Below are 10,595 nucleotides of genomic sequence, written 5' to 3'. Positions count from 1 at the left end.
GAATGTGAGTTGTTAAGCACTTCAGGAGTGATTCCATTCAGCAGTCACTTACAAGAGAACATTTGTATTGATTCCCACAGGAGATATTTCAGGAGCAGATCACCAGGATGTGCAACCTGTACAGTTTAAAAACATAATTTATATCAATAGTACAGTTGTCATATGTAACTGTACACTAAAGAAAGACTTTGGTAAGAGTTTATCATCAGTGTGGGAAACCCATGAAAAATACACCTTCAGTTAGGAAAACACTGACTTTGGGTTTGTGACTTCCATTAATTACCATCTGAGTCTAATAGTTGGAGGAAACATTATTCATATTGTCAAGATTTAGTCCTTTCATCTGAATTTGCCGATTAGCCCAATTAGCTGTAGAACGTGGGTAGTTTCAAAAATTGTATAGATTGCTAGAGACTGAGAGTAAGCGTCCAGAAATGTATTGTGGAAAAAAAAAACATCCAGAGTCTCTCAGTAAAAAACAAACACCAGAAAAATGATAATGCAAGAGGTTGCGAGATTGCTGCATATGATGGTTTACATTACTGTTTCCCAAGGAAATTCCTGGCTGAATTAGGTAGGATCTATTCCTTCATAACTAATTTTGTCATCATTGTGAAATTTTTTCATTTTTCCTGCTGCCTCTGAAATGTGTAGCATTCAGAGCAGAACAGTGAGCCCTAGCAATGAAAAAAGGGTTAAGAACTTCCAGGAAAACAGAGAACAAACAGGTTAGGGACTGATTTGAAGCCTGCAGTTGACGCAAAATGTAGAGGGGGAGGAGATGGAGAAGAGCCAAGGAGGGAGAGGAAACTACTTTCTTTCCTGTCCCCCATGAATCTTACTCATTGGAAGTGCCCCTAGACTAAGCCACATGCATAAGCAGTGTTCCACAAACAAGAAGTCAGTTTCTTGTCCTTGACACAAAGATGTTCAAAAGCACAGTCAGTATATTGTTAACAGAGCTATAACATCTAATCATTGAGATGCCTGCCTAAATTTGCAAGGTGTGAAGTAAAAGTAATTATGGCATATGAACAAGGCTGATTTTGTGTGCAAAGAAATGCTAATTTTGCTAATTTGGCATAACTGAGGAACAACATTAAGAGCTAGTAAGATAAAATAAGCAGATATGGAATCTTCTGAATTAGATAGTTCTGTAGAAGGTTACTGTCTGGTTAGTGCTGATTCAGAACATCACAGAAAAACTTAGACTGGAAGTGACCTCCAGAGGTCTGCACCAAGCAGGCCTATCTATTAAGCTAAATCAGATTGTTTAGGGCCTTGCCCTACTGGGTCTTGAAAATCTCCCAGGGTGGAGATTCCACCAACTCTCTGGTCAATCTGTTCTAGTGCTAAACTACTCTCATCATGACTTTTTAACCCCCTTCTCTTTCATTTCTATACTTAGATATGTCTTTTGCCTACACCTACATACACATTCCCCGCTTCTCTGTCCTGACAGAGGTTTCTGCCAGCCATTATGCTAAATGCAGATATGACAATGTGTATACCCAAGTGCTGAGGAAATGAAATTGGTAAGGAGGGGGCAGCTAGAGGATAGATTCTTATCAGCTATTATTTTTGCAAGTCCTAGAATAGAGCTCACCCTGCTCCACACACAAGAATTTTGTAGGCCACATAAAACCAATTACTTAAAGAACAGTATTGAAAGGACTGAGAACAGCTGAGCTGAACTGCAAAAAAAATGCATTAAACCAGGTCTATAGCAGCCATACTTACAGCAACACCTGCATTTTAACATTGACAAAATTATGATTTCTGTACCATTTCAATATGAGACAAGTGCTTTCTTCACAAGAAGAAAAAAGTTATTCAAGATCAAAGCCTTGTGATGAGAAAGAGAAATGACCTTTTAATATTTTAAGTGACATACCCAAAATCTTTCAGAAAGGCAGGACATGACACATTCTGTTTCTTCACTTTATCTAAAAAATGAAATATTTATAATCTGAAACAATTACCTGTTTGTCACCCATCTATAGCTTATGAAGGGACAACTGCATGAATTTAGTCCAGGCATGTCAAATATAAAAAAAGTGGGTGAACTTTTAAACATATTTAATTTATCCACAGTAGACAGCACCTTCTTTTCTGCTACACTATGTTTTCCTCCTTCTCTTTTCCCCAAAATCTGCTGTCCCTATCCAAACGAATAAAAGTTGTCTAAAGTAGTATTGTAGTATATTTGTGCACTGACAGGCTTGCTTGCTGGCAAAACCACAGCAGACCCACACAGAGAAAAGGTCCTGCACATACACTTCCTTGGGCAGCAAGACAAGGAAAACAGTAAGTGTCTTGGCATGCTGACAAACCAGCATACCTCCAGTCTGGAAGGTATGGACAGGAACCTTTTTGGCTGTCCACTCAGAGACATGCTTACTCTGACTGGTCAGTTGGCTAAGAATCACACTTCCCGCCTCAGCTGATAAACCAAATGGTATAAATTATCTGTTACCCAAAAGTATTGCTTATTGAGCTATATTCTGCACATGGGCAGTACTTCATGCAGAAATGATTGCATCAGCTGCCTGGTATAGCTCAAATCACAGCACTCTCCTAACTTTGTTCTGGTCTGAAATGGAACATTTCTTTTTAAAAGACATTATTGGTTTTCTTTATTTTCTTTCAGATAAATATAAAATCAAAGTTTCTCCATAGTTGGAGGTAGACTGATGTAATAAAAATTGTACCGAGGGATTAGCATAAGGGTATCTGTATGTTAATCACTGCAGTGATTGCCAGTCTTGCAGACATATGCGGACTGTATTTTCACAGGAACATTTCTCTAAAGATCTACTGTTGTCACTGGAATAATAATACATTTATAAATGCTTATATGCAGCATATGGCCAAGGTATAAAGTACATTACTTTTAATGAGCACCTTGTCTTCCTTTATTTACTAGATTGAAAAATCTGGTATCAGCATATTTTAAAGGAGGGAATACTTTCAGAAACAAAACTATTTCCAGACTAGCTTAGCATGCACAGATGAGCTGCTTTGTCATTACTCCCAGTGCATTGCAACTACGTTGCTTCTGATTTGGAAGTGTCTTGCATCTGACCAGATCAAAACGAACTCAGGGTAAGATCCTGCAAGGTCATGTGTATTTGCAACTGACTGAACCAGGTCTTCTAAAGCCTTCTTGGTTAACATAATTGACTGTGGTTGGGAATCCCTTATTACAGCATACTTTGGATTTACACCACATGTGAAACATAAGAAGCAGGTGGCAACATCAGCCAGCTTCACCTCTAGAATATAAACAGATTAATGCTTCCTTTTAGATCAGATGGGTGGAGCTGAAAATTTGCATAAGAAGAGAACAAAAAAAGCAATGATAAAATGGAGCAGAATATTTTAGCTCATCAATAACAATTTGAGTTGGTTGTTTGAAGTTTCAGAAGGCTTTTTAGGCAATTCATGAATACAGGGCTGTGAGTACGCTAATAGGCCTAAATTGCGTTCACCACTCTCACTTGGGACCTCCCCCCACACAAGCTCTACAGATTGGTCCAGGAACTCCATTTAAGCTCAGGCTCAGTCCTTCAGTCCGAGACTGAGCTATGTTGCTTTTGTAGGTGAAAAGCATAACTTAAACTACTAACTCTTACAGGCTGCAGACAATTAGTTGTGGATGACTGTCTGAAATTGAACTTTTGAATTCTCAGACAGGCATCTGCTAGCTGCTACTGCTACAGGCTGGTTGTAAATTTTGGTAACAACTGAACTAAACCAAAACAGCACATTCTGAATCCTCTGATTAATGAAGGGACAGGAGACAAAACGACCTGTGCACAGACTATATAGGTTCTAGAGAATGCAGCTCTGCAGTGGAAGCAAGTGTGTTGGTCATCAAATAGAGTAAGATGTCTAGTCTCTTTTTCTCTTAAATAAACCCCAGATCCACCACGGGTTGTTTACTCCACTTTGCCTGTGACTCCTGTAGCTGTACATATCCTCTTCTCTGTTTCTGGAACTCTCTTCTGGATGGACTTCAGACCTATAAACTTGTCTTTAACCCTGCCTCCTTTTCTTTCTTTGTCTCTGGCTGCATCTCTTTCTCCTGACTGGGATCCCTGAGGGTACAGTGGACCTGATGAATCACCCTGTTTTGGTGGAACCCTCCTATGACCCACCCTGTTCAGATGTGGGGCAATTGTGCCCTCACTGGGGAGAGCAGTACCCCTACCTGCACTGCAGCCACCCTCTGTTATTGCTGGTCCTCCCTCGTGGAGCATTCCTGCTCTGGATGTTTCTTGACAGTACCTCAGAACAACAAACCTGTCTACACCACTAGAGACAATGAACATTGGCTAAACTTGCTGTGCTCCTAGAAATCAACTTCCTGCCATTTCTAGGCACAGTACAGCACAGAAAGTCTGATATATTTTTGAGTACTTGCTTTGTTTAAACCTTGATCTGGGGAGGGCATGAGCTAGAACTACTGAATTTGGGAAGAAACTAAAGGAGACAAGAAAAAGTAAAGGTGAAAACCAAGGGGAATGAAAATTTTCAGAGCAGAGTGTAACATTCAGAGCTGCCTGCTTGGTGCTCAGGGGACTCAACAATTCTCCGCTGTGATGTGCCAGGATAGCAGGGGCTAGGAGAAAGACTCAAGAGTCACCACAAACATTTTTTCAAAGAAATGGAACAAATCAAACTGGAAGAGTTTGACAATGGAGCCATACAAATGAGACAATATGTGAAAGTACAGAAGTTTCCCATCGTATATTGGCGAACTAACACTAAGAATCTCAGCTTAAACCAGCTGCAAGGCAAGGGGAAAAAGAAATATCTGTGGTTAGTCAGACTGTGAACCACCAGTTTGAAGAAGTTATAGAAGAGGCAAATATAATGCTAAGATGCGTCAGGCAAACTATTTCCAGTTTTCCACTTCAAATGCTATTATGTAAGAGCTCATCTAGAATATTGCCTGTAATTCTGGCCACCCACTTCAAATTCATCTATTTTGAGTCAGATATAGTTAGCAACATAACAGGATCTCCATTCTATTCTATTTTTTTGAGAAAATACAGTGATTCAAGTGCTTCAAACCTAACAAGATACAGACTGACAGAAAATTAAAATATAAGGGTAGCAAACACGAGAAGAGAGAAGTTATTTGTTCCAGAACTTAATTCTGTTGGTACAAGATCACTTGAACATCAAGTGGCAGTCAGTAGTTTAGTCCAATAGTTAGAAGACCCTTTTACAATATAAAACAAATGGATGAGCACAAGAAGCCTAAGGGATGTTTTAAGGAAACATCACATCTCTCAAATCTCTCTTATTTTCACAGTTCATTTTTCATATGCATCAATTATTTTAATTCAATGGTCTGGTCTTTTTGGGTCAACATACCTATACTTTTTCCAGTCTAACGCATCAAAATATTCATTTCCTTGCTGTATCAGAGACAAATTGATATAATAAAGAAAACACATCTTAAAACTGAAAGAATTAATATTAAATATGGAGTACCTGTCCACTCCCTAGTATAGGATCCAAAACGTCCTTTACATTCTACGGAATTTCTTAGACAATATTCCTTAATAGACAAGCCATATCCAAATATTTGGTTGACAGAAGGGCCTCTCCATCACCTCCATCTTTATTACCAAAATAATGCAATTGGATAATAAACTAAAATAGAAAAAATCTTATAAAAAGAAACCTTCAACTGCAAACTGTGGAGAGAACCACCTGAGAAGAAACAACAACTTTCTATGTATTTGAGAATAATAAAAGAAAACACCTTCTGAAACTTTGAAAATCATTAAGAGAGGAAGACGAGTGACTGAACACCTTCAATTTTCTGTTTAATGTCTCAACAGTCTGTATGATAGGACAAGGTACACACTCAACAAGCTTGCAGATGATGCCAAACTGGAAGGGCTTGGGAAGAGCAAGAAATATTTCTTCTCCAGGAGACAAGGCTGCCATTCATAGTGACCATGACAACTGGAAAAGTGAGCCAACAGGAAACTTATGAAGTTCAAACTGTTTGGGGAAGAGTATGGACAGGGAAGAATCCTAAATTTGTATGTACAGTTGTGGATTCTGAGCTGAATATGACTCTTACGAAAGAATTCTTGGGGTTCTAGTAACACTTTGTGAAAACATCAGCTCAGTGTTTACTGTTGGTCAAAAAAGAAAATCCAGTTTTAAGACCTGTTCAGAGAGAGAGAGAGAAAAAAAAAAAGCCAGTAAGCATAGTGCCACTGTACAAAGCTATGAGATCTGTATCTTGAACTCCACATGTGTTTTCGCTTCTGGCTTTGAAGAAGGTTGTAGGAGGGGAAAAAAATAGTGGTAGAAAGATAAGGAGTATCAGAATATTGCATTGATTTTGTCCATGAATAGCTAATAAAATGTGATTATTTAGCCTGTGAAGAGAGGTGACCGGGGAGAAAATATGCTAGAGACCTACAAAATCAAGCATGGCCTGCAGAGGGTAGGAAGCTGTTATCTGTCTCTTTCAGTAACAGCAACGACCAGAAAAGGTGCAATGCTTCCAGAAAAAAAGAAAAAAAAAAAAATACAACACACCATTTCACAAAGGGTAGATTTAAGATACATAGCTCCTTGCTACAAGAATTGATGAGGTTTTAGAGTTCCTGTAGGTTTAAAAAGAGATTGGAAGATTTCTGGTGTGGGAAAAAAAAGACACCAGTGGCTATGAAACACAAAAGATGTTAATTGTGTTAAAAGAACAAAGGTGGCAAGGTATTTGGACTATGTTTGTCTGCTCTTATACTCCACCACAAGCGTCTACCACTGATGACTGTTAGAAGTGAGATACTGTGTTAGATGGACCTCTGATCAAACACAGCTACGCTTATCTAATTCAGCTCTCAATCCTTGACAGATGCCCTGTTGTGATTCTCTTCCATTTTAAGTGAAACTGTGAAGATTAGAACCTACTCTTCCCTTCCCTGAATATGTTTTCATTCAAAGGAAGTGTAGGCATGTGTCCTGCACACGCTACAAGAGGTGCCTAACATGGACGATTAAAGCAGCAGGAGGCAGGGGGCAAGTGCAGCGTACAAGCAAAGATTAATTCAGATGTAGTCAGTGTGCTCTAACCCTCACTCCGGAATCAAATCCTAATTCAGGAGAACAGTGGAAATTTGCTTAAATGTATTGTGACTCATTGTTGTGAAATGGGAAAAATAATAGCATCTATTTTTCCCTTGATCTTTCCATTTCAATTGTGTTTGTGTAATACCTAACACAAAGGGAACACATCATCATTTGCAGCTTCTAGTGCTAGTACTAGTGTTATTACTATTATTATTAGATTGTAACTTTTAGCAATGAGAACTTATAACCTAGAGTACTGAACGCAAGCAGCAGAGGAGGAGGCTGTAATTCAGTTCAGACAATTATTTCACAAATGAGTTCCTTTCTAGCATCCCAGGTGTAACAAATCTATTTTTCAATGTCTCTTTTTTTTTTAGTTCTGACTATCTAAGCCTGATTTCCCTTATGAAACTGAGGGGGGAAAAAAAAAAAGCCAGTTTAATGCCTATAAGAATGTTTGTTACAAAGACAGAAATGGTTATATTAAATATATTTTGGTATCCCTTTATAGTATATTTATCCTATTCTTGCATTAATTATGAGTTCTTTTGTCAAAGTAAGTCTTTGCTCTCCTCCCTCAAGCCAACAATATAGTTCACAAAATCAAGCTATTGCATTTCCTTTGTGGCACATACACCATGTTTAACACTCAGAAAGAATGAGATTTTTTTTTCTGGAAAGTTTGACAGGTTTTGGCTTCATCACATAAATAAAAATAAAGACTAATTTTTAAATATAAACCCACAAGGCTTTTAGCAAAGGAAAATATGTTAATAAATGTGATAAGAAGAAATTTAATTATAAAACTAAATGCTCAGCTTGAAAATACATACGGGGGTAGTAAACAGCTTTATTTGCTTTTTTTTTTAAACAAAAAAGGTTTTTAAAAAAAATGTACACCCCTCCAGTTTTTCTAGGATAGGTATATATAGGTTTTCATTCGGTTTAAATTATACTATCAGTGGTTGCAGATAACAGTGTTCTGGTTTGTGGAGTAATAATGTGCTAATACAACAAGTGTTTCAAATCGGGGAGGAATATTCTGTAGCTATGTCATGTAATTGCAATATGCTCACAATTCAGTATGAAAACCCAAAAGTCCTGCTTGCCTCCTGTGGAAGCAGAAACATACCAGCAAGAATTTTCATGGACTCTTGTAAGAGGTAAATACCAAGTCAGAGGAAAGAGGTTACTTTACTTACATGAAGTTCTGTTTCCCTTCTTTTCTTGTCACAAGGTAAGCACTACAAGATGCAGATGTGAGGTCCACAGGGAAAGACCACTCTGAAGTCCATTTGAGTTCTGGTCTGTGTTGTTTGGAAGATCAGGCATTCTGTGTCTACTTGCCAACATTGACTACATAATCAAGTTCCTACCGTGCTGAACAGGAGTTGTCTCAATTTGTTGAACTGGAAACGTAAGTTTATTGCTACTCCTGTGAGCACGTTCATGTCTATTTCTGTATCTGAAATCCTAAGCCTGGATTTATACAGAAAGAAGAAGAGATGGAACAGAGGTTAGGAGAAATTAATTTCACTGTGATTGAGACATATAATAAATTGTAATTTACAATTTTTCATGCCATTTCTAATTTGTTGTTGTTATGCCCCATTTTTTTCCTCCAGTGATTGTACTTTTCCCTAATCAAATGTGTTAACAATGTGGGAGCTAAACTTATCACTACATAGAAGTTCTTTCATCACTTAGATATAGTTTTCCCTTGTTGATATTATTTACCACATACATTCTTGGAAATCAAACTATTTGTTTGATATTAAGATTTCCCAAACTACAAATCTCTGATCCTGGAAAAGGCATTTAGCACTTTCCAAGTAGTGAAAATCCTACTCATTTCTGATAAACTTGAAGACTTTGGATTCCAATTTTTTTCCGTTTCAAATTACAAATACACACTTGTAAAGATGGGAACATAAAATGACTGAAGATAACAATCGTCAAATCTAAATCATAAAAGTATGCATTGCTTTTGAGAACTGACTGCAAATCAAGACAAATATTCCCGTTTCAAGAACATATAGTACCATCAGCAGCTCTTAGCAACACAAGAGGCATTCAACTTTTAATGCATTTAAACATTATGCTCAGTCCTGCAGTGCTTAATCATTCCTTTCTCATAAAAAAGGTTGTACTTTTTAGAGATATCTCAGCCATCTGCAGCCTTGCCTCCCAAGAAAAGACATACAAGTAGGTGTCCAAACCCTTCCTTTTTGGTCCATTTGAAAGCATCTGCAGGACTCTTTAAGCATGAGGTTTTTATCTGAACAAGGACAAAAAAGTTCTACGGGCAAAGTTACTTCAGAATTGCTATAATGGTAAAAGGACTATTATGAAAATGGGAGCTAACTACTCTGTATTTTTAACAAAACTCGAAAAAACCTTCAGGATCCATTTTTACATACCCCTCAAGTCCCTTTGATGTGCTAACTAAATCTAGGACATTAGAGCTACCCAAATCTGAATCCTATTACCAGAAGAGAAACACAACAGTTAAAAACAACTTAAAAGACCCACCAAAATATGAAATATTATCTACCTATCCAGAATATGTTCTGACTCCTCTTCAGGGAAGCAGTGCTTTCCTTCTAATCTCTGCAAGACACTGGTCAGTTTCATAAAATGACCACACAGCACACCTGAACAGGGATTTGAATCCTAGAGTGAATTTGAGAAGCCTCAAGGGAAACCAAGGGAACTGCTCAAGATTTAAGAATTGAGTTGAATTTTCCCCGTGAATTGAAAAAATTTTTCCCCAAATTGTTTATGATTTTTCAACTGATAATCAGCAGCAGCAGTTAAACTTTTCAAAATGCCACTCTTGAATTGGGATCTCCCTGCTCAATGCAACACTTAATATCTTCTATATTTTATTTTCCCACATAAAGGAGTAATTTTTTACAAAACTGGTTGTCAAAAGTATATTTTCATTCTTATATCCAGTCTCCATATTTTTATTGGCATAAAAGTTGAAGGGCAGCCCTTGCTGGCTCCATGGCACCTCATGAACCTGCATAAGCAAGAGGTATGCCATACACACCCATTTTCTAGAGCATTCTGTTAATGGCCCACTGCATGAAAAGTGGCAGAGAGGAGTCACTGCAGCCCCTGCCTCTCCCTGTCAGAAACTGTACACATTCCCTGAGCCTGGATCAAGATCCCATAGTCTCTAAGAATTCAGGAGCAATCTGATACAACACGTAAATTAACCCTGCTTTTAGTAGGAGGTTGGACAATGTGACCTCCCAAGCTCCCTTCCAGCCTATATTATTCTATGATAATATTCTTCCTGGCCTTCCTACTAGATCGCTTCCCCAACTGAAAGCTCGGCCCCCCGCTGCCACACCTACTCTCCTAACACCTAAAACCAACACTGTATCTCTGTTCCTCTCCCCACCCCAGCGAAGACAGTCTTTCCTCTGTCTAGCACATACAACATCTCACCAGCTTCGTTTTCCCACTCTTACACTACT

The sequence above is a fragment of the Strix aluco genome, chromosome 1 (genome assembly GCF_031877795.1).
Source record: "Strix aluco isolate bStrAlu1 chromosome 1, bStrAlu1.hap1, whole genome shotgun sequence".
Classification (NCBI taxonomy): domain Eukaryota; kingdom Metazoa; phylum Chordata; class Aves; order Strigiformes; family Strigidae; genus Strix; species Strix aluco.
This window is presented reverse-complemented; position numbering follows the sequence as displayed.